A 26,128-nucleotide genomic window follows, 5' to 3' on the forward strand; every position below is an offset into this window, starting at 1 on the left:
CTATCTATCTATCTATCTATAATATATTAAATCTTTATAGCAGTGGCTTTCAAAGTTCTTTTCTTTATTAACAGTAACCCCAGCCAGAAATCAGTTTTGCAGTCACAACCCAGTAAATATATATAAAGGTGTATGTCGTGTGTGTGTACTTGCATTTTTTAAATGAAACAAATGTTTCAAAAATATGCAGTTTACTCTAATACTTTATAGTCTAGTCTTTTTTTATTTAAAACTTCTTGACTGTGAATTATTACGTTGATTCAAGGCCCACTAATGTGAAGATAACCAAGTTTAAAAACAGTAAACTGGGTTTGATGGGATTAGTGAATTCACTCCAGGATTGCCCCATTAACTCTTTTATACATTGGGATTCTGCATATTTTTACTGAGAACTAGAAAAGTGGAAGTAGAACAAAAGCATGTTTCAAACTCTAGAGCACAAAAATTCCCTGGGGATCTTGTTAAAAATGTAGGTTCTGGTTGGGCAGGTCTGGGCTGGGGCCAGTTCTGCCTTTCTAAGCAGTGTGGATGGGCCTGTCTGGGGGCAGCACGCCCTGAGAAGAGGGGTAGAGAGAGAAGTCAGTGTAAAGGAAGGGAGAGGAACAGAAGTAACTGCCTTGCAGCTAACACTGCCCCAAACAGGGCCTGACCCCTCCACTGGCGCTGAGGACACACACCCCTGAGGGGTTAGAAGCCCCTTTGGAGGGATTACCTAGAAATGTGGACTGCTGGGCAAGGCAGCACAGGAACAGCAAAAAAGAGGGTGCTGGCAAACAAGAGTGTGGAATATTTATTAACGTTTCATTTAGGAACTTGTTAAACCGTGAAACCTGCTTGTCAAGGTGGACTGCGCTCATAAAATACTTCTGAATGTGACAGAAGTAATTCCTATAGTTCAAAACCTGATTTCATAATCCGAAACTATAGAGTCAGAATTCCCAAACTAAGAAATACCAAGCCAGTAATTGTAACTGTTTCTGAAACAATACCAGCCTCCATAATTTGGGGGTATACATGCGTTGATAAAATAAAAGTACCCTTAGCTTTGATAAGGCCATCTTCTTCCTAATCATTTTGTTAAACTACCTGGAGCGAAAAGGGAGTATTTACTTACCACTTTACCCAACCATGTACCTGGCACATATTTGGTGCTGGAGAGATGTTTAATAAAAGAATAAGTGGATAATAATACATTACATTATACTATATATTTTACTAGCTGATTTGCCACTATAATATTTGCCTTATTAAATTGAGCAGGAGCCTTTAAAAAGTAGGCAGAAATTTAAAGTGGCATCTTCCAAATTGCAGTTGTCCACAATGCAGATGGAGAGAAAAGAGAGGAAGGAAGGAAAAAGAGACAGACAGACAGACCAGGAAAGTGATTCCTGGCTGGAGCAGAACATGGGCAGGTAGAAGGGCAGGTGTATCAAATCAACTGGGGAAAATGTTCAAATACCCGAGTTTGGTATGCCTCCCCATTCCCCATGAGGACCAGGAATATAATGGATAGGTAACCATAATTGAAGAGCTTGAGGAAGGGAGAGATTAAGATTTGGAACAAAGGTCTAAGGCAGTGGTTTTCAATGGGGATGATTACGCCTCCCAGGAGACACTTGGTAATATCTGGAGACATTTTTGATTGTCATAACTTGGGCGTGGACTGTTAATACCATCTTGTGAGTAGAGGCCAGGGATGCTGCTAAACATTCTACAATGCACGGGGCAGCTCCCCACAACAAAGAATTATCTGCCTCAAAATATCAATTGCCCCGAGGTTGAGAAACCCTGTTCTAGGGGCGGGGGACAGGAAGGACATGGTATAGGCAAGAACAGAAGCTATTAAACACAGAGAAAATGCACACACCAGGACCTCTAGGCTACCTCAGGTGAAGAGGGTCTTAGAGGAAATGAAGGCAGTGTGGGAGAGAGATGGTGGACTGAGGAAGGGGGCAAAAGATCTGGCTGTGCCTCCTATTTCAATAGATCTCAGTCTAGTTGATTCTATGCCAACTGCTGGTGGAGTCAGCTCCACTGCTCCAGTTAAAGGCAGTCTGTACCTCATGAGAACAAAGCAGAAGTCCAAAGGATGCCAGTGATCCTCAGGTGGAAATGGGGGTTAGAGGCTGCCCTGCATGGTCCTGTGCCAGTGATGAGGAAGGATAAAGTTCAGTAGATGATGCTGGTGCCCTGACCCTGTCTCCATGAGCACCACTTCAATACCCACCGGCTTGTCCTACAATGGCCAACAGCTGCATTTCTTTGCCTGGATGCGTGCTTTTCGTTGCCCAAGTGGCAGTCTTGAAATGCCAGGGAATCGACGAATGGCTTTTGAAGGCAGTCCTCAGCTAATCTCTGGCAGGTACTGGCAAACAAATATGCACTCCCTTGCCTCGTGGGTGGGGTAATTATGAAGCACATGTTCTATGCTGTCAGCCACTTGATCCTCTGGTTTCTCTAAGGTAAGGGCTATCTGGGTCCAGTATCTCTCTCCTAAAGACAGCTGATTTTTTTTTCCCTCAAGGCCTGAGCACAGAATCATTGGGTTCCTCTGGGCCCCATTTCTTTCAGACCATCAGAAGCACAACTTTGGGTACATTCCTCTCTCTCTCCCATTGAGAATAAGCAAAACCACATCTTTTGCTCAAGAACTGCAGAAAAAGCAACATTATCCCTATTAGTCTCAAATGCTCCTAAAGTCCAACTTCTGCAAGAACTCGAATAAGTAACAACCTTTGACTCTGAGAAGGGGGTCTTACTCTAGTGCTGGGAAAAGGCAAAGACAAAGAGGAATGACTGCCTTAGATCAAATGAAACTTTCGTGAATCATCAGTGGGGATTTAAAACCACAAAATTAGCAAAAATGAAAGAGGTATTTCAAAACACTGCTAGTCAAAGAAGGGACATGAATTGTAAACCCCCTCAGGGTGATGTTAGATAACTCATCTACCATGCAATGGGGATTCTGAGACACTAAAAATCTTATGAAAAAGAAAGGCCACACAAAAAAAGCTAGAAGTTGTGAAAGATGCCACAGCAGTGATGTGTCCAAGAGGCTTTTCACATCAGCAAAAGAGACATTTAAAAAGTCGTGTAGCTTGACACTTTCCAAACAGCCTCAGAACGTTGTCCCTGCAGAAACTGGAACTCTTTGCCGAAGGAAGTCCTTGCTGTCATACAAGTTAAGGAATCAGGCTGCCAAGCTCCAGGGTCTTTTACTCTTAAGGACCTTTCTTTACAAATCCTCAGAAGCCACTCCTCTTGGATTGTGGATTTTTGCAGGGTTTCATCTTTGCAGAGAACATCCACTTTGGGGCTCTGGTTTCTTGTCAACTTAACTGAGGAGCTGGGAAGATCTTCTATCTGAGTTTTTATGTATGGATAGCTTTTTTTTTTTTTTTTTTTTTTTTGTTAAAAGAACAGCACTGCTTTTCTGCTGGACAAACTATTCCCTTACTTATAACGCAGGACAGCAGGGCCTTGTAAGTGTATATTCTGGTTCATCTGAGGACACACGGTTGTTCATTTTAAAATTAGATTCATCCTAATTACATGAAAACAGCTTACATGTAGTCGGTCAAAACAGCAAGAAAATCATTACTCAGAACCTACCTGCTGGGCCTACACTTCTAGGCTCCACTAAACTTGTTTAACACACAGTCCCTGCCTTCTTGGGACTTCGAATCTAGCAAATAACCATCTCATTGACAAATATGAGCCTTGGACACTGAACAGTGAAGAAATATATATATATAGAAAATGACTAAACATGTAATATTACCTTTAGACAAGGGCTGGAAGGGATAGTGAAGGAAAGTTGCTGAGGAGGCATGTTTCAGCAGGGCAGAAGCAGAGAGAATCTGGATCTCAATCCTAATTAATCAGAGCAGGATTTGGGGAGCTCCTTGAATGAAGGATTCTGGGAAGCTGGGTTGAAATGGAAGGGAAAATATATACTGAAGTTTGAAGGATAGAGTTTGAATGTGGATGGTAAAAAAAGTATCAAAACAAGGGAGGGGAGTAGCTGCTATTAAAGAAGTAAGGTAGTCAGCATAAGCCCCACATTCAATATAAGTGGGAGAGCTAGATTTGCATTCCAGGGGCTGGAATATTGGGCTGGTACCCAAACATCTATTATTCTCATTTTCCACAAACCCTGAGGGTTCACTAACTTCAATGACCATGGAACATATCTCCTGAGGCTGACAAATGCTAGGTTATCTATAAAAAGGATATTGTTACCAATAAGCGTACAATAACAATTCAAAAACTAAATGAAGAACAACTAATGACACAAAGCTATCGAGGAAATTTGGACTGACTGCTAGGTCCCTCTCTTTGACTTCCTGCCTTTTAGACAATAATGCCCCGTACCTCCAAGATGCAGTTTTACTTAACAGTTTTGCAACTTTTCTAATAATAATAAAATAAAATAAATAAAATGACAATAAAATAGTTTTACATGTATTGAGCACTCGCCAGTCACTATATATGCTAAACAGTTTATAGCCATTACTCATTTAATTGCCTCCACAACGCTGTGAAGTACATACCAATATTATTTCCATTGCACAGATGGGGCAACTGAAGTTCAAAGTGGTTAAGTAACTTGCCAGAGAAACCATAGATAAGAAGGTGGAAAGGCCAGGCATCCAAATTAACCCGTATAGATGTCTACCACACCATCCCTACACACTGATCTCTCCAATGACCCAGTTGCCATCGACTCCAGCACCCAAGATCCCCGGTTTCTACCCTCCCCACAGCAAACACGCTTGGCCTATAAGGGAAGCATGAGAAGGTATTTTTCCTTTCTGCCAGGACTTTAAAAGAGGACATTACTGGCACCCATACTATGGGTTAGCCTGAGCACCAGAGACCCCACTGATGGGCCAGTAACAAGTTGGGGAATATGGAGAAAATCATTTCTCTGCTATTATGGAATATCAAGAATCAGCTAAATTCTGCATGTGAGAGGCATTTATCAGGATGACATTTTTTAATATTGCAAATTTTAATTTTCAAAAATATCAAAATATTTTACAAAAATAGACTTGTGGAGCTGAAGACAGCCTTACCTAGGTTAATACAAAGGCATACAATTACTTCTTGTTCTTCTATGTGTCCTCGGCATGACACTTCTTATCATTGGTTAGCCTTATTTCATAATAATCCAAGATGCATGTGCCCTTTGTGTTTCCCTACTTCTTTGAATAAGACATTTTAATAATAATTAAATGGTAAGGTTTCCAGAAAGATAAAATACGAATAATTAGAAGGAAAGGGCGCCTTTGTTCCCTTCACATACCTCACTTTTATTATTCATGCCCCTCTTAAATTTCCTTCATGGGAGGTACTTCTATAGATCTGGCTGAATACTTGATAAAGCACATTGATAATCTGGGAAGAAAACAACAACAGCAAAATCTTTTTGACTGGATAGAAGAGGGCTGCCCATTGTAGTAAGCAATGATAAGTAAGACAAATATGAGGAAAATTGGTATTTTTAGTCAAAATATTATATAATGAGTCATTTATTTAAACAGTCTAAAGCTATAAAATGATACCAGGAAAATGGCCTCACTACCTCTGTCAACACACCAAATATCAGCTCTGGTCTCTGATCCTTGATAACTCTACATTTTAGCTTCCTGTAAAAAAAAAAAAAAAAAAAAAAAAAAAAAAAAAAGCAGCACATTAATGATGTGCCAGTAATATCAGGATTGGTCGCAAACTCCCAACACTATGTGCACATTTTGACCAACACTGACCTAAGCAGGAAATCAAAATGATGGTCAAAGACTAAAAGGAAACACTAGGTCCGGCAAGATTAAAGACGACCCCCTACGAGTGAGAAAGGAGTGAGGAAACAGACTTAGATCAGATAGGAGGATGGCACAGCAGCAAAAATTAGAATTATTTTACCTCACTGGTATAAAGATGGAGTTTCCATCACTTGTCAACGCCTTCAAAAGTAACGACACAATGATGCGATGAGAGCCACAGGAGGATTAAAAAACAGAGTTGCACAGTGTGGCAAAGACAGTTCACCAAATAATTCCTGCTCCCCTTTTTACAAGATGGGGTCAACAGCGGAAAGCAAGCTGCTCAGTAGAGACCACCCTTCCCACCCTGCTTCATTTAGGTGGGGACATGTAATTTGTTTTCACTTGTGGAATTTGAACAAAATGATTTTGTGTCACTTCCAAGCCAAGGTGGTTTAGAAGCCTGAGTACTTCTCCACTCTCATTCTCCTCTCTGCGGTCTGCTGCAATGAATGCATGACCTTGGTAGCCATGAGCTGAAGATGGAGGAGGCCAAGACCAGACGAACGCTCTCAATGACTGTAGAGCATAGCTACCAATCAATCAGAAAGGGCAATTTTTAACTTCATATGAGTGAAAAATAAGCTTCTAGTTTTTGAGCCACTGCGCATTTTTAAATTTTATTTCAGAGTATAGTTTTTTTACTAACTAATATATATGGCAAGAAAAAGAAAGCGTCTCAATCGCTTGAAATAACGTATATGAGTTATTTTCACATGGAATTTGATAGAATTATAGATTTTTAAGGCTAAAGCTGTGTTGCCACATTTACGACTAACTACTAGCTACAAATGGTTACCAAACACTTGAAATGTGGCTAGTTGAAACTGAGATGTGCTACAAGTGTAAAATATATACCAGATAGTAAAGATCTAATAAAAAAGTAAAATACATAATTAATACTTTTATTTCAATTATATATTAACAATATTTTGAACATATTGGGTGGAATAAAATATTTTACTAAAATTAAACTGACAAGTTGTTTTTTAATTATTTATAATGTGGCTACTAAAAAATTTTAAGCTACTGTATGCGACTAATATTACATCTCTATTGGCCTCCTACTGGGCTAGCAAAGGTTAACAAACTACGACCCAACATCTATTTTTGTAAATAAAGTTTTATTGGTACACAGACATGCTCATTTATTTACATACTCTTTATGGCTGCTTTTACATTACAACAGCAGAGTTGAGCAGTCTCAACAGACACTTTACATCCTGAAAAGCTGAAGATATTATATGGCCTGTTATAGACAATGTTTGCCAACCCCTGTGCTAAGAATAACTTTGAGATTATTTATCTACTCCCACTATTTTATGACTAAGAAAATTAAAGCTCAGATAAGTTGAGACTTGAGAAAAATATTTTTATTCTTTTAGGTGGTATTACCAGAATGTCACATTCATTCATTCATTCATTCATTCATTCATATTCTCTACCATCTCTTATTTTGATCGTCAATGAAATAAAATCCCTATCAGTCAGAGAACCAACAGTTAATACTAAATAATGAATGTCAACACCACAATGCTAATTCAATGTAGTTGTGTAGAATCATGTTTCTAACACAGGGACTGTAGGCATGTATGTACAATAGCAGAGAAACTCTTGAATAATATTCAGCTATTAATAAGTTGTGAGATGGTTTTTAAAGCTTCCATTTGAAAACATTTAAAAGAGAATCTATCACGTAATTTGCTTTCAAACTAAACTTGAAATCTCCCCAAATGAAGAGCCAACTTGCTAAAAATACTTATTATTAGAATTAAATTAGAAAAATTTTGCCACATCTTAGAGAAAGTCAAATCTGTTCCCAAAGACGTCACATCGCCATCTAACTGCCTCAGCTCTGGCAGGCATCGTCTGTCGATGGCTTATTCTCAGAGCCTCTAACTGGGCTCATCACTTCCATTCTCTCTCACTTGAGACCTGTCCCAAAGAACTTTTCCAAAATAAAAATGTGATTTGCTGAACATTTTGTCTCTTCATGCTATCAAGACAAAGACTATCTTCTTTACTGTGGTCAGGAAAGTCTTCACCATGTGACTCCTGTCTGCTCCAACAGCCTCATTTGTGGTCCTTGATACGTCAGTCAGACCAGGCTCCCTGCAATTCCTGGGGTCCTTGCAATTCCTCAAACACTTTGCACTTTACCCCACTTCGTGCATTTGTAATATGGAATTCTTACTGACTAGAATTCTCCCCAGTACCAGCTATGGGTTATCACTGTACATTGTACTTAAAGCCACCACAGAACCTATCAATATTATAATTGCCTATTTAAGTATTAATTCCACCACCAGTACGAATAGCTAATATTTAGGAATATTTAACTATGGATCAAGTGCTTCATTATTTCATTTAATTTTTACCTGTTATAGATGAGGAAAATGAGCCCATACAATGAAGCCAGGTAAAGCCATGATATGAACCCACACATTCCCACTCCACAGCCCTGGTTCTTACCTCTACAGCAGCAGCTTACAATGGGGATAGTCTTGCTTCCCATAAGACATTTAGCAATATCTGGAGACATTTTCCTTGCTTTAACTGGAGTGTGGGGGAGCTACTGGTATCTACTGGGTAGAGGCCAGGGATGCTACTGAACATCCTTCAATTCTCAGGGCAGCCTTCCACAGCAAAGGAGTATCTGGCCATAAATTTTAGTAGTTCAGAGGCTGAGAGACACCATTCTACACTAAATCAATTCCTGTACACTATCCCCGGATACTCTGAGTATCTTTATAGCAAGGATTTTTAAATGTTCACCATGGTGTCATGGCATCTACCACAGAGCCCAGCACTCAGCAGATGCCCGATGCACAGGCAATGGATGGAGGTGGAGGAGAGAAGGAGGTATAGACAGACTTCAGAAATAATAAAGTAAGTTTATACATTTTAAGGCTTTATTTTTTTGGCAACCTCAATAAAGATACATCTGAGCACATATTCTTAATCAACAGTAAATGAATGCTTTACAACACCTTATGTTTATCAACCCAGAGAATGTGAGATCAAATTAAAAAGTCAAATGCCTTGAATTTTTGCTTCCAGGAGGCCTCAGAGGGACAAGATGTTTTCCAAACCCCTTATAACTACTACACCACAGGATAAATTGATATGTTCATCACCTACCTGCATGGGCCACCACTTAAATTGTTTTTTAAAAGAAATTTTTCTGTGAGGTTCCCCTGGTTCTTTTCTAAAATTAAAAGATAATCCAAGAATATATAACCTGATACTTTCCCCTGTTGTAGCTATCATTCAAATATAAATACATTATTCTAGATCTCCAGATGCTGGAAGTGGAGTAGAAACTGCAGTGAAGCTTACGTAAATTCAGAAAAGAAAACAAAAACACATATAGTGGAAATGAGTATTTTTCTGGCTTATGTAAATTAATACAGCTAAATATCAGAAATAAAGTCAAGAAAAGGTATATTTTATGATTATGATATTTTAAAAGTAACAGCAATTTAGCATAATTTTTACATCATCACAAAACACTTTAGCAATGACAGCATTAATCAGTGTTGTATACAAACTGATAGATTTTTTGTGAAATAGTAAAAAGGTTCTGTGGTGGGGCCTGATACTGCTCCTTTGCATTATCATTTAATATAAAATGTAGTCAGAGGTGAAAACAAATGAGACTAATTTTTTAAAGTGTAATATTATGAACTGTTCCTTACAACATCTTGCATTGAACTTTAGCCCTTTGAAGCTTTATACACACACACAGACACTCACGTGCACACACACATACACAAATATATCTGGTGACCAAGTAAGTTTTGCTACCTACACTCCTTCTTGGATATTCATAGTGGACATTAACATAAAAATAGGCTCTGAAAACTCTTGCATCTAAGATGTTAAACTCAGGATCTCTCAGACATAAGTGCCATAGAGTAACATAAATAGTAAAATAAGAAAAAGTAAAAGAAGATGAGGATCTGCCGAAATATTCAGGATTATGGAGAGGAACTGAAAGTGATGATAAGATTGTGGCTTGGGACATCGGCATGACTGTGGAATTCTCATTGTGATTGGGAAGCTGGGCATGGGAACCATGGCTGAAGGCAGGGGCGAGCAGTGCCTTTTCCACTGTATGCGAGAACATGACACACATTTGTCACAGGAGCAGAGTTTGCATGCATGAACATGCAAGCTGGTGAGACATTTACGCTGATTGAAGAGAAATATGAAAAAACCGACTCAAACCCAGGAATGTCGTGATTGTTAATAATTATTTTTTGAGCACCCATTCTGTGCAACTATTGCTGAAATCTGGGAAAACAGTCTTCTAAGAGAAATGAAAAGAGGAAAAATATATCTGAATCATCTTGAGAACCATAGAACTTCGTGTCACGAGAGTCAGAACACTCAATGGGTTCCCGAATGTCATGATTATACATTATGCTACTAAAACCATGACTATCTTCTCCACTCTCTTCACTCAAACATTCCCAAGACACCAAAGGAGGTATATTTCTCGAATTAAAAAGGCATATCTGCCGTCAATTTGCATTCTTTTGTCAAAGCTTTTGCTTTAATCAGCTTATCACTCATGACTTTGTGAATAAATCCCTAAATTCTTGACCACAGAAGAGAAGCCATGATCCTTGAAGGCTCTTTTGTAACTAGGAAGTTGAATGAATAACTTAGTTCACATCGGTCCTTTCCTAATGGTTATAAGTGCCCCATCTAGAGTCCACTCTCAGCTGCATACGCACATATGTATATATACATATATAGTAAATATTATATTGTCATGTACACACTACGTTATAATATACATAGATGTGTTGTATTTGTATATGTATATGTGTATCTGGCTGTCACTGGGCGAAGGCTCCAATATACTTACCAGGACAGAGTCAAGGTTCCTGGGTCCTAAATCCAGGCTCTCCTGACTTGCTATTTGGAAAAGATACTAAGTTCACAGTGGAGCTCAGTTTCTCACTCAATAAAAATAGTACTGCACAAGAAGAGCTGCCAGGACATAAAGTCTCCAAAGTCTCTTAAAATTAGGACAGTATGGACAAAACAACATTAGCACTGAACGTAGATCATTATTCTAAGCTGTCAGTTGGCCAGATTCCTGAGAGGAGGATATGGAAATACCTTACTTGTGACTCAGTGATTTGAATCTTTCCCTTTCCCCTTTCTCAAATGCCATATGACTAATAGGTTAGAGAACTTAGAGTGGAGAATGAACATTCTTAATTAGAGACTCACTGGCCTGAACATATTCAATCTCACACTATGTGGCTACCAAGAGAATCCCCGGTGAATCCCAGTGCAATTTACACTACTATGCATGTGCTACAGAAACCACAAAACAATCACTTCCTTAGATGAAAATAACTTTATTTCATCCAGGGAGGTAAATGAGAGGTCTCAGTAGGCAGACCCATTTTATCATAGCGTAAACCATTTCAGAATCATCTTTATATTAATATGTGGATATTGTCAGGCATGTAGTAGGTACACACATTTTTATAGACTGAATGAGGAATCGAATCAAGCAACTAAAATGACTTTAAATAAGCAAGAAGTTAACTTGCTATCCATTGCTCAACCAGCCAGACATTAGACTAAGCCCTACGAGCAAAATATTCAGCTGTGATACGGACATGTGATGCAATCCAGGCAGAAAACATTCACTTTGGGCAAAATCAAGTCAGAAAATGACAATACAAACATCAGAAGAGAAAGAGAAGCACTGCCCTTTCTTACTCTCAATTCATTCCTTCAACAAGCATTTTCCTGTGCCCATGCATCAAGTTCTTTGCTAGGAGCTAGGGAATCAAAGATGAATAAACCCATGGTCCCTCATCACAATTTAGAAGGGAAGACAGATATGGTTACTAGAAACAAACTTCCCTGCAGGGGAAGAGCTATGTAGACTAAAGCACAAAGCATCAAGGCCACCTGTTCAGAGAGGTTTATGGCCATAGTGTCATTTTGAAGTACCTGGCTGTCCTGTCCTCTCAGATTGCTCTAGTCAAAAGCTTGGCTGAGACACTGGATATTTGAGAAAGTCAGCCTAAAGAACATGTTAACCATTCATTCCTCTAGCTCTATTTCCTTCGGAGCTCTATTTCTGCGCTGGGGACAATCTCCACTGCTGGACCATGATAGCCCAGGCTCCCAAGATAAACTTCCACTGGATTACTTGTCATCATTATGTCTTCTGAATTTTTCATCCTCTAGGGTGGTAAAAGACATGATCATATAAAGAACTTTACTTCATTTTCTGTAGAATTGAAGTTCAAGTTTTGGCCATTATATGATTTGATATTTCACAGGAGCATATACTAGTTGTCAGGCACCATAATAAGCAGTCTACACATGTTCTCTGTTCTATTCTTACAACTTAAATGCATGCTTGCCACCTCCAGGTCCCCTTTTTTTCTATTAACTTGGCTATGGAGAAGCTCAGAGCTAAATTAAATACTCGAAAGCAATAAGCGCTTAGGACTTCAGTTTAATTATATTTACTCCTCTATAAGATTTCGATCTTTCTTCCTCTACCGTTTTTATCAGTCTCATCATTTTGTGGAATTTTTACTCAGTCAGTCAGACACATTTCTGAAAGTCGATACCCTATAAACAAAAACAAATTACTATATTCATCGATTGTAATTTCCTTTGAATCTCAACTGTCAAAGCATTTCCACAAAAAGCTAATTTGAAGATAAACCCTTGGGTATCACACCTCAGTCACTTGAAAACTCAGATAATGTAATGTTTCCCACTGTCATCTGGTTCAAAATTTGATTAAGGAATTGTGAAAAAGGGTAAATGGAGAGGCTGACTGATTTTACTTACAACACAGGTTATTTCCAAATCGATTTTCAAGGGCATTTCTTCCTTGTGTGGGATCCTGACAATCCCATTTAATGCCCCTTCCTCAACCACCACTTTTGTAGACCGGTGATACCACCAAGTGCACTTGGTTTCCTGAGGTTGCCAGGGGCAGAACTTCCTGAGGAAGAAGGCATTCCTATCACCGGGTGATGTCTGTTACCTGGAATTTCACTCTTAGCACTGACAATACCTCTGGAACTCATAAAAAATGTTGCTGAAACCCAGGGTGTTGAAGGTCAAAGTCTTCAGGGAATCAAAGTAAGACAAACTGTTGCTGAGGATTTCCATGTAGTCAAGGCAAATGGCCCCAGGAAAAATTGTAGAAATAACTCTCTGGCTCATCACGTACACAAAATGGGGCTTCCTCTCAGCACGAAAGGGGTGGGGACACCTGAACTACATACACATGGCACACCCTCGTATAATGGCACAGATCTTGGCATACCTAACTGGTACACACTTGGGATGCTTAGTCAGATATTTTGGGATACAAAATGTTTGGGCACAGTCATTAATTTTTCAACAAAGATTTGTTCAGTATATCCTTTGTGCCAGGCACTGTTCAAGATTCTGTAGAAGCAGTTGAGACTTTTTCTCACAGACTCTATTCTAGACACAGAAGACAGGCAATCAATAAGTACCAACTGAAATGAACAATTCAGATTGCAAATAAGACCGAGGAAGGAGAAAGAAAGGAAGTAAAAAACAGCGTGATGGTTCTGAGAAGGAATGGGGGATTGACTTGGCTCAAGAGAAAGGCTTTTGAAGAAGGTGACACACCATACTACACTAGGATGACAAAAGGAGGTAAAGAAACCAATCGCATTTACTTTGAATTTCATCAAAAAGATGAGCTTACTAAAAACAGAAAAGTGCAATCCCATTTGTGGCTCCACACACCCAGTGCAAGAACCCCAAGAAAGGGAAAGAATCTACAACTTTCTTAAGGAAATTTTAAGAAATCACCTTTTCCCAAAGATGTAAATTAAAAGGAAGTTGTCTTTATTCATCCGCACAGCAGAATTTACTGCAAAGAATATATAGGGAGAAAATGGAATGTTTATTCCTCTTGTAAAGTCAGTTACTTTATTCTAATACCAATAAAATTATGCCTTTAAATTGTAATACCAACAGAAATTGCTCCATAAAGGAATAGTTCTATGGCTATATTCAGTATCACTTACTTTTACTCGCCAAAAAAATAAAAGCAAATCATATTTACTAACAGATGGTCCCATTTCCAATGTGTAACAAAACTTTAAAATTCATTAAAAATGAAATTGTGATAGTATCTGTTTAACAATCACGAATAATAAATGGTTGTTTGCCAGTGCCTTCCCATATGATACCCCAATCAAATCGCTTACTATGGAATTTGTTAAAGTTAATTAAAACACTTAGCCAAGTGCCATGAAAACTGCTAAAAACATCCATCGCTCAAAATACTTTTCATCAAGACACCTTAAAAAAAAAAGTTTCTTAGTCCATGACTTGTTTCAGAATAAGAGAGGTGAACAGAAGTGAATTAAGGAGCAGTCATGGTGAATACTCAGAATAAATCATGGAATATTTTGATTAAAATGCAATTTTTAATTTGTAATCCAGTGCACGCTCTATGTTATTACAGTGTAAATAAGCACACTAAACTAAATAAAGCCAAATAATGTAAAGATACTGTCCAACAGGTCTATATTACCCAATACATTTATCATTATAAAAATGGTTGTGCTTTGATAGTAATACTAACTGTCCAAGGAATGTATTATTTTTTAAACTTCAAAACAAGTCTTTCAAATGGAATCTCACTAGCACCTGAGACAGTAACATGCTAAAAGGAAGACTTTGTTTCAAATTTATTTACTGATTAGGGGCAGTGTTTGAATCTTTACAAATTATAACTGTGTGTGGAGAGGGGAAGATGGAGAGTCTGAACTTCTCTGTTCAGGTAAATGCTTTTCTCCTTCCTTGAGTCACTTTACAAAATGTTATGCTTCTAACCCTTTTACAATTTCCCATTTGGGGGGAAATTATACATTTAACCTTTAATAAATAATAATAATAATAACCTCACCCCATGCTACACCCCACCTCACCCCACCCCCAAATCGGAAGGCTTAAGAATTAGCACTAATAATAATCCTACAATGGTCATTGGGAAATCCTCTTCCAAAATGACAACTGCAGCTAAGAAGGGCAAAATCCACTAGGAGTAAAAAAACTCTCCCAAATTAGTCCTTCTCCGAGGGGTGGCGCGGGGGTGGAGGGAGCGCACAGCTGGCACAACTCTTGGTATCAGAACCAACTTCAGGAGACTCAGAGGAAGATGCTGCGTCAAGAGAAGCAAAGCAAAGAAGTGCGACCTAGCAGGCTAGCGAAATCGCCACCGACTCCCTGAGAAGGTGGGGAGAAGCCAAGTCTCCGGGCACCGGCAACAGCGCACGCCAACATTCAGGATTATTCTTTCCAAACCAGGCAGTTCCGGGGCAGGAGAATAAAGGGGGATGGGGGACTCACAGTCCTTTTAAACCGCTCCACCCGCCCCACCCCCGTGTCTGCCAACCTTTTCCGAACCCCCGTGTCACAGAACTTCCTCATCATGGAAACTTCCACTCGGTTCGGCGCTGAGGATGCCAAACTCCATTTCACAAGGAGCCTGTCAACAGCCGGGTTGGGGTTTGAGAAACAGCCGCTGCGATTGGAGCGGCCCCCGGCCACCCTGCTCCACCACTGCCCACGTTGTGCCTCCCAGAGTGCCGCCGCGCGGTGCCCTAGCACGAGAGGGCACCTTCTCCCAGACCCGGGGCGCAGAAACCCCGCGGAGGCAGGTAATAGGGCGGCTGACACCCCCACCCACCCACGCACGCCCGCCCGCCTGCACGCTCTCAGCTTGCCGCCCGCACCCCTTCAGGTTCCCGCGACACCCTCGTCACCGTCCTGCCCACCCTTCCGGACATTTGGAACTGTCGCCCCCTCCTCCTCCTTCACCCCCCTCACCCTGCCTCCGCGCGGTCCTCTCGCCAAATTACCAGTGCCCTGGAGCCGGTTGGGTTGGACGCCCCTGCCCGGGGAAGGTGGCCGGCGGGCGCTAGCCCCGAGCCCGGGGAGCAGAAGGTCTCCTTTCCAAGCGCACTCACATTATTCATGCAAAGTTAATCCCCGCCGCGTCACGGCCGCCCGCCCGAGGATGTGCGCTTTCCTTGGCCAAGCCCCGCAGTCTCCACCCTCCTCCGCCCCCTCCTCCCGGCGGCGGGGTCCCGGGGAGCGCCGGCGATGGGACGTCGCGCGAGTCCTGCAAAATGTCAACTCCTTGGGCGAAGAGAGGCGGCCGCCGCCAGGGCCGCGCCAGCCCTCCCCTGCCACTCCACTTTTATAGGCGTAGGAAGCGAGTGTGGCCGGGGCACTGGAGTCCCCGCCTCTCCCGGCCCCCTGCGCGCCCGGCCCGCCCCGGCCAGCTCCCCGGGCGCTGCCTTACGCCGAGCCCGGGGCACCCGCTCCACGACGCGTCTGCGAACCGGTGACCTGGTTTCCCCTCCAGCCCTCGCGGCTGTCGACGCGCGCGGCGGCGGCCAAGAGCAGGCAAACCCGGCTCCGCCAGGGGCGCAGCGAGGAAATGGCCTCCCGGCCGCACGCCCTGCCACCGCCGCCGCCCGGGTCCGCCCGGCTGGCACCCGACGCCCCTCGCCGGGTCCCCGCCCGGCTCCCGCCCGGCTCCCTGACCTGTCCGGCACTCCGGGATCTCATATCCCCGCCCCGCGTCCTATGCACCCACCACCCTGGCTGGCCGCCTTCACACCTGCCTCCCCAGGTTCAGCCGTTCCCTCTCTTCCCAGTCCCAGCGGAGCCTTCCACCCAGGGTGCCCCACCCCCCCGGATGGAAATGTCGCGGCGGTTTTGGTGGCCGCGCATCCACCCACCCGGCTGCGTGTGCGCGGAGGTTCAGGTTTGGGCGTCATTCCTCTAGCAGGCAAAGAGGAAGGAATGGGGGACCAGTGACCGAGGGTGCGGGGAGGAGGTGACTTCCAGTTGTTCGAGCTTTATTTTGCCCTGACGGGCTGCGTTCTTCCCTTTTTCTCCAAACCACTTGTGGCGCGTGTCTGGCCGACACAGCGCTCTGGCTCCTCCCGGGGCGTCCCACCGGCCGCGCCGTCTGGCGTTCCCTTGCCATCACATCCCCCTGCCTCCATGGAAGTTTGCAAAATACCTGGCTTGCCCCTGAAGGAGACACTCTCACGTCATTACGCATATCCTGGGGGATGTGTGCCGGGGTTGTGACACTCCATAGGTTCTCGAAGGGCCACCCTGTTAAATTGTTTTTGCCCTGGACACGTACAAGTTAAACCGGAAGACGAAAATCATTTATACTCTCGAAAAGCTCTGCCCTGCCCAAGCAAATTTGAATTTCTAAAGTGCTCCCCACCCATATAGGCCAAGGGTTTCAGATTGAGAGAAAATGAAGCAGACAGCTAGAAGAATGCTTGTAAAAATAGTGCGTACCCCAAAAGCTAAAATGTAGTCTTTAAGAAGCTATAGTTGCAACCTATTTTGACGACAGTGTACAGTTATATTCTTATAGGTAATATTAAAATAATTCTACTTCACTATTCAATATAAATATTTCTTCGTATAACAACAATGGGACAGAGCTATGACGATCTGTATGTATCCTGAACTGCCTGAACTACGTATAGATGATTTCTCAGGAGACTTTTTCTAGGTTGCCAGTCAGTGACGTGTGTTTTATTCCAGCTTCTGGTGAGCATTCCACGGAAAGGGGTGAGTTGCTATCACCCCTGCAAACAGCATTAACCATCACAGGTGTCAGGAATCCGGAAACAGTTCCTGGCGCCTGAAGCGCAGTGTTTCAGAGCGCTTCCAGAGAGAAGTCGCAGACCCTCGAGGCTCCCGGGTGAGAGGGAGGGGCCTCTCCCTTTAGACTCCTTGGACCTTATTTCTCCTCGGCCCTTGGCGATAAATCCATGCTTTATTCTTTACTCGTAATAAATCTGCACCATAGGACTTGCAAGTTTTGTAGCTGTGACAAGTTGTTCTCCTTTGCAGGGAAGTTCCTGAGCTTTGAGCCAAAGCTGCTCCGGGATGTTTTGGTTAGTTTGAAGGAAAGCTGTGGAGTCTGCACCGTTTGTTCCAAACAGGGGGCCCTCTGGTGGCTAACTGTGAGTGGAAAAGTTGGCCACTGAGGAAAAAGCCTGGCTCTGATAGGCCACAGCAGTTGACAGCTGAGGCTTCGCAGGGGCCGCGGAGCAGGTAAACAACTTTGTAATAAGGAGAGGTGGTGGTGGTGTGTGTATTTGGGGGGGGGGGTCGGATTTGGGGGTTTGGGGGTGTGTGTGGGCGTGATGCCAATCTTCCTTCACAATGGTGGATGATAGGCCTTAAAAAGTTGCTGGAACTTTTTATATTTTTCTTTCTTTGAGTATGTATAACTTGGAGCTAAATTCTTTCTTAAGTAGGAAACATACAGAGAATGAAGTATAAATACTTTTTCATCCCTTTGTTCAAATAACTTTGTCTTTCTGATCTCATTTTGCCTGGAAACTTCTGAAATACAGAGTAAAAGCATGAAATAACGTGGCGTTATTGAAACAATTCATGAGACTACGATCGCAATAATGTTTTATAACAATGGGGAAGAAAATTTCAATGCAACATTATTAAAACAGCATGAACTACTAGGATTCCATTTGAATCCACCCTCTCAGAGCAATCTTACAGACTGCATGATGGTAAAAAAGGATTACCAACAGAATATGCATTTTTTTTTTCTGATTTTACACTAGGAGGTACAATGGAGGAAAATTTTATGAGGACCTGATTGAAGGCAGTCAGTCTCAATCCAGCTGATTTGAGAAGACACAAGCAACCTGTTTTCATGATCCATGAGCACATTCCACTACAGCCATCTTTATTGGTAGGATCTATAATTTTCAAGCTGGTTAATTGGTTCAAGGGAGCAATTCATTCATATATTCATTCCTTCAACAACAACTGGCATAAGAAGATGAATTAAACATAGGATCCAACAGAGCTAGGATTAGACTGAAGCAAATGAGGCCAGTGGTGACAATACAGGGTTGAGTCCGTCTTTATTTAAAATTTTGATATATCGTTCATCATGGATGATTATCGCATTAATTTTTATTTTTAAAATATTGCCTTAAAATATAATTTCTCTTGATTACAGAAGTTTTTGACATTCCCTTAAATTTTGTGTCCAAGGTAAGTCATCACTTGCCTTACCATAGTCCCCACTCTCCTGTGCCCTCAGTGTTACCAGAGCCTAATAAGAGAAGTAAAATTCAATTAGAATCTTCTCAGTGTCAGAGATAATTACTCTATGGTAAGGAACTTGAGGTCAGGAAGTTAAAGATGTGGGTGTAGAAGGTGAGGGTAGAAATCGGGAGATTTCACAGAACTAGGTAGCAGTTGAAATAGTCCATCAAGAATAGACCAGATTTTACCAGGGAATGTTGGAAACAGAGGAATGACCATTCCAGGTTCTGGAACCATTGATATTCTTTCATTCATTCAACAACTACTTCTCAAGCTAGCTGTGAGAAGTGAACCAGCCCTGGAGATTCTGATTCTATCTGTTCATTATTAGTTCCTGGAATTTATTTTAGCTATGAGGGCTCCAATGATTCTGGTCAATGCCCAGACAAGTAAGAATGCTCAGTCTGTCCCTGCCGTTCAGGAAAGACAATTAGAGGAGATGACATGTTCAAAATTAACTCTAATTTAAGAGCGAAGGTGTAATGAGAAATATATAAACAGAAATCACTACGTGATAGCCGGTGAGGAAGCCACAATAGCCCACAAAGAATTGAGGGGATCAGGTAAGACTTCTTGCAGAACGTGGCTGATGGAACTTTTGAGAGAAACCAGAAAGAGGGACAGATATGGCTGGCAAACTTTGCAGGGCCCAGGGCAAAATGAAAATGTAAGGCTCTTTATTCAAAAGGCAGGAAAGAAGTACCACTAAAGGTACACTATATAAAGTTATCTCCTTTCTTCAATGTCCTCTCTTTGAATTTGTCATGGTATTTTTTTATTTGCTATTTAATATCATTCTACGAAAAATAAACATTTAAAATTATTAATATCAATTTTACTGTTCATCTTTACATTATGCCATGCTGGTTTTAAATGTGAACAAAAGAGCATTTAACTCATATGTGAAATCAAAAAATTACACGATTTGTATTTTTAGTATTTGCATTATGTCTTTTGTAATTTTTAAATGCATATATGCTTTGGTCTTATCAGAACAGAGGAAACACAGCCCAAAACTAACAGAACTTTTTATTTTACTTCTTGAAATGTGCTCATTCTACTAACGCTATCTTTAACTTACTATATTGATGAGTAAGGAAGAACTAAATGGAAAAGGGATTCCTTTAATGTCATTATTTTCAGAATAAATGGTTAGCTAATACAGGGGAGAAACACTAGCAAGATAGTTTCTTGATAGAGTTTCTTGATTGTTGTCACCTTCTTGCATTCATTCAAAGCAAGTTCTGGTTGGAATGGAAAACATAGCTTTTTGGGGTTGTCAGTGCTTCCAACTTACTCAGTCAAAGGTGTAACATGCTTACCTTGTACTCAGTTTGAGTTTTGCTGAGTATATCTCACACATCTTGGGGCCACTGGAATTCTGTATATGAGGGGAGCAGGGAAGAACAGCCAAGGACATGTATATTGACTGTGTTTCCTCTGCTCATGCAAACGCTCTATTTGTCCCATCGGATGTAACTTAACAAAACACAAGTTCAAAGATAAAATTACTAGGAATTTTTAAATGGTGAAAACAAAGCATTAAACTAAGGATACCAAAAACATTTCTAAATTGAATCTTGATTTTCAGTCATCTGAAAGATAGATTTAAGTTGAGAGAGTAATTCCTAATTGGACTGTAATAACCTATATTCATTATGAGCATATGAAAATATAGTATGTTGTTAAATTCTTTGTCAATCACAGAAATTTAGTTATTGACCCATCTTCCCAAAACATGTCAATTAATTGTACTTCAATTAATGTTTATATGTATCAAAAATGGAAATATAACTTTAAAAATTCTGCAAAATATTCTTTCTGTTTAGGAAGTGAATAAAGTGAGTTAGTCATTTTCATGGAAAAAATTCTAATTCATCTAGATGCAATAACACATATAATATGAAGCTTATAATTATGGCTATTTTCTGATCCTAAAATTCTTGAATGAGTCATATCTGGAATGACAGTCATAACTTTGAGTTTACTTGCTTTTGTCAGATTAAATTAGATTCTCAATTGGAGGGCAATGTAGGTCTTATTGATATTTCCTATCTTCCAGTATTATATCTCTCTTTTACAATAAACTTGCCTCATCCCAAGTTTACAAAGCATTGCTTAAAATATTAGTCACAGAGCTCCTACAGACGCAACTTCAGAACATGTTTTGAGCATCTAAAAATGATACAGTAGGAGCAAACAAACAACTTGAGAACTGGCAGGGAAAACAAAAGAGTTCTGAGTTTCCATTCGTGGAGATTTCATGCAAAGCCCTCCTCTGTGGTTCATGCCAGATAATGGGCTGGCCAAGGATTTGAGCTCTAGGTTTGTACATTTGCTAATCATTTTGGGTGCGTTACTTAGCTTCTCCACACCTCAGTTTCCTCATCTGTAAAAATGGAGAGATTATTCAAGCTGCTTGAGAGGGATGATGTGAGTAATAACCATGATAATGGATAGATAATGTTGAAGACAGTGCTTGGCACATAGCAAATGATCAGTGAATATGATCTATTGTTATTGTGTAAGAAATTAATTTATGGTGTTTGAAAACTTAGAAAAATGCCAAAGGCTTAAATGTTGTAAGGTACTCTTTTTTTCTAAATTAATTGACTCGACAAATATTTCTATATTTGTAACAATATTTACAAACTGTTTACTCCTGGGCTGGTCCTATTGCAGGCTCTAGAGAGAGACGGCAGTAAGCAGGACAGTCAAAATCCCTCCCCTTGTGGGGCTTTCATGCCAATGAACAGGATGTAAATTCTCTGAAAGAGGAGGAACACTCCTATCTTTGGCAAAGATCGAGCACAAACCCAGATACATGGCTGAATTTAGATTTGCCAAAATAATATCTTCTGCAGACAGATTCCTTTGCTGATCTATGAATTCTAGCCTTTAATGATGGTCTTTTGGAGAAAATGACTCTGTTCTTAGAAAAATCTTTTTATGAATATATCTTTTTTTTTTCTGTAGCATTTCCTAGCTCCTACTTAACTCTTAAGTTAGAATGCCTTTCTCTAACATCTGGTTTCTATAGTGCCTGGAATTTTTTTCCAATACAGGTGAGAGTAAAGTCATCCAGATATATCCAAATGCTGGTTTTGGAGCTGATCTGAACTTAGCCATGCTCATAATTACTTATGTTCTCTTGGCCTAGTCAGATTTTTCTTGGTCCTCCCATGAATAAGTGTAAGAGATTGGACTATGTAATTCCTAAAATCCCTCCCAGCTTTCACATTTTAAAAGTATATGCAATTTTATCTCTATTCAAGGACAAGAGAAAGACATTTATTTTATGGAGAGCTCCTTATTTTTTCTAACAATATTTTTGCATTCATTAACTGAACTAAGAACCTGGGAAATTTAATATTTTAAAGCAGGCTTTGGTATTATGCTCTACTTTATGGGGCAAAAATGAAATGCGCTCAAGTTCTGTCTATGTTGGCAGTTTCTTTTGGGAAGACAGAAAAGCAGCTTCTTTGTTTTCCTGAGCATTTTCCATTTGATATGTAAGTGAAATGACAGAAAGCTTTTATTTGCTTGTTTGGATAATTACAGATTGAATTTGCCATCACTTTTGGATTTAATTAATTAATGGCAAGGGACTATAAATTCAGGTCACCAAATGTTCTTTTCTGGTATTTTTTTCAATAATTTCTACTCAATTTTTGCACTCAATCATAACATTAAAAAGGAATTATGATGAACAAAGTGAAAGAAAAACTAAATAAACCAAGATATATTTCAAGCTCATGAATAAGAAGATGCTGTCGATATGTCAAATCTTTCCAAGTCGATCTATAGATTCAATGTAATCCCCATCAAAATCCCAGCAAGTTATTTTGGGGATCCTGACAAACTGATTTTAGAGTTTATATGGAGAAGAAAAAGACCTAGAATAGCCAATACAATATTGAAGAAGAAAAACAAAGAGAACTGAAACTACACAATGTCAAGACTTACTTATAAAGCTACAATCATCAAGACAGTGTGATGTTGGCAAAAGAATAGGCAAATAGATCAATTGAATAGAATAGATCCCCATAGATATAGTCAACTGACATTTGACAGAGAAACAAAGGCAATACAACAGGGTCAGGATAGCACAAATGGTGTTAGACATCCACATGTAAATAAAAGGAACCTAGACACAGACCTTATATCCATCTCAAAAATTAACTTGACACCCCAGTGAGTTTAACAGATTTTTTAAAAATTAAAAAATACAAAAAAAAAAGAGAACAATTAACTTTAAATGGATCACAGACCTAAATGTAGGATGCAAAGCTATAAAACTAAAAAGATAACATAGGAGAAACTCTACATGGCCCTGGGTACAGCCCTAACTTTTTAGACATAAAGCTGGAGGAATAATTTTTGAAAGAATCAATAAGATGGACTTCATTAAAATTAAAAACTTCTGCTTTGCCAAAGCCAATGTCAAGAGAACACCATGACAAGCCACAGACTGGGAGAAAGTATTTGCATAAAACATATCTAATAAAAGACTCATTTAAAATGTACAAAGAACTCTTGAAAGTCAAGAATAAGAATAATGAGCCAAAGATCTTAACAGACACCTCACCAAAGAAGGTATATGGCAAATAAACACACAAAAAGATGCTCTACACCTTGTGTCATCAGGGAAATGCAAATTTAAACAATGAGATATGTACACGGGAATGGCCAAAATCTGAAACACTGACAACATCAAATGCTGGAAAGGATGGGGAGCCACAGGAACTCTCATTCACTACTGGTGGAAATGCAAAATGATACAGCCACTTTGGAAGATAGTTTGACAGTTTTTTCTTTGTTTGTTTTTATAAAACTAAACATGCTCTTAACATACAACCCAGCTATTGCACTCCTTGATATTTACCCAAAGGAACTGAAAATGTATGTCCACATAAAGGCCTGCATACGTGTATTTGTAGCAGCTCTATTCATAATTGCCAAAACTTGAAAGCAACCAGGATGTCCTTCAGTAGATAAATGAATAAATAAACGATCTAGACAATAGAATATTGTTCAGTGCTAAAAAGAAATGAGCTATTAAGCCATCAAAAGACATGAAGGAAATTTAAATGCATGTTCTTAAATAAAAGAAACCAATCCGAAAAGGCTACACAGTTTATGATTCAAGTATGTGGCATTCTGGAGAAGGCAGAACTATGGAGACAATGAAAAGATCAGTTGCCAGAGGTTGGGGTTGGGGGAAGGGATAAATTGGTGGAGCACAGAGGATTTTTAGGGCAGTGAAAATATTCTACTTGATAAAACAATGATGGATGTCATTATACATCTGTCCAAAATATGGAATGTACAATAGTAAGAATGAATTGTTTTGTAAACTATGGACTCGGGTGATAATGATGTATCATGTAGATTCCTCAGTTGTAACAAATGTACCACTCTCGTGGGGGGCAGTTAATTATGGGGAAGGCTATGCGTGTGTGGGAGGCAAGAGGTACATGGGACATCTCTGTACCTTCTCTCAATTTCGCTATGAAATTAAAACTGCTCTAAAAAATAGTCTTAATAAACAAATAATAATAATTATTATGAAATGTGGGCCTTCATATGAGGACATTTGAATTTTTAAAGTCAATGATAGACATTTCCTCTAGGTTAATTTTTTTAAATGCCTTTGTCTCTAACCACAGAAGAAATGTTATTGATTCAAATCGTAGAATTGACTGACATGAAATTGTTCCTACCAGGAAATTCTCATTCCTATCATATATACACTTGGTCCTTCCTCCAGGCTTCCATATAGTATTTAAAGAAAGCTTTGTGGCTACTGAGGTTAGAGGAAACACCGATAGTGAGAAATGATGTTGAGTCACTCATTATTGCCCTCAGACCCATTAGTTAACTTCCCTAAACACATGTCTTTTGCAAATATTTTCTCCCAGTCTGTGACTTGCCTTGTTGTTCTCTTGACATTATCTTTGGCAAAACAGAAGTATTTAATTTTAATGAAGTCACACTTAAAAAATTTGAATCAAGTGCCAGGATCTAGGGCGCCCAGTAAAAGTTTTCCTTTTCTTCTCACAAATGATCTTCTTTCTGAATGAGGCTACACATTTCTTTTTGTTTGATGGTGATGATAAAATATGCATGAGTGGTAGTCAGAGAGAGACCTGAGACCAAATGTTTTTGAGAGACAGTGGTGGAAAGATCATGGGCTTGGCCTTCAGTGCCCTGCTCCATTATTTACTGCATACTTATCACAGCTTGGACAGTTTCCCTGAGAAGAAAAACCATACGAAGAGAAAAGAAAGAGATAGTTCAGAGTGTTAGCTTCTCCAAACCTCAGTTTTCTCATCCGTAGCATGGGGATGATAGTTTCTGCCTTTTCTGCATCATGAAATTAAATTGTGATGATCTAGTGAGATAAGGAATAGAAAAAATATCTCCCAGGTGTAGAATATTCTAAAAAACATAATACATTATTGTCTGGGTCATAACCCACAAATGCAAAAGGAGCCGTGTTGGAATGACATGCCTTGACCTGAGAAATCACAGACCCTTCTGCAAGCCACAAGCAAAGACTTGGGGTCTTTGTAAGTTTAAGTTCAGTTCTGGAGTCATAATGGAATCTAGTAGACCTGTATAAATGAAACATGACATGTAAGGAGTTTCCTCATCTTGTCTTGGAATATAATTTAAACCAAACTCAACTCTTACAGTTCCTTTTTTTTCCTGTTAACTATTTCTAAATGTGAGCCTTATCAGAAAGCAATTGGGTGTAAAGCTCTACTCCACTGGACCCTGCAGGCCATCACCTGTAAAATTGTCACCCATAATTCATGCTGCGTTAGGTGGCAAGAACACTGATTTACTATCATATTAATGGCTATTAGGAAAGTTAGTCATTTTTATCCCTGCAGCACAAGTTCAATTCTGCCCCTGGGCCTTTGCACATGATGTGCTGTGCCCTGTACCTAACTAAAGTTCTCTTTCCAGATCTTCCCACGGCTTCCTCCCTCACTTCAGTGAGGTACCTAATGGTCAGTGAGACCTTTCCTAGCCACTCCATCTGAAAGAACAACTTCCTATTACTTTATCCCACTGGTTCTCAAAGTATGATGCTCCCATCAGCACCATCAGCAGCATCTGGGAAT

The 26,128-nt window shown here is 40.1% G+C and overlaps 1 protein-coding gene and 1 long non-coding RNA gene across 6 annotated transcripts in view; one reads left to right on the forward strand and one right to left on the reverse strand.

Moving 5' to 3' along the window:
- The window catches only part of THRB (thyroid hormone receptor beta), a 319,642-nt gene extending 303,591 nt beyond the window's left edge, over nt 1-16,051 (reverse strand). The window contains exon 1 of one of the 5 annotated variants that reach the window (XM_016124883.2): nt 15,842-16,051. The gene's annotated coding sequence lies outside the window, so the exon portion shown is untranslated. The other 4 variants (XM_016124877.2, XM_016124879.2, XM_016124881.2 and 1 more) reach the window with 4 other exon arrangements.
- A 447-nt stretch (nt 16,052-16,498) lies between these two features.
- LOC107500061 lies at nt 16,499-23,499 on the forward strand. Its single transcript, XR_004950445.1, has 3 exons — nt 16,499-17,613; nt 17,766-17,969; nt 18,503-23,499. It is a non-coding gene; the product is annotated as an uncharacterized LOC107500061 (long non-coding RNA).
- The last annotated feature ends 2,629 nt before the right edge of the window (nt 23,500-26,128 follow it).

This window comes from Rousettus aegyptiacus, unplaced genomic scaffold (genome assembly GCF_014176215.1).
Source record: "Rousettus aegyptiacus isolate mRouAeg1 unplaced genomic scaffold, mRouAeg1.p scaffold_m13_p_4, whole genome shotgun sequence".
NCBI lineage: Eukaryota > Metazoa > Chordata > Mammalia > Chiroptera > Pteropodidae > Rousettus > Rousettus aegyptiacus.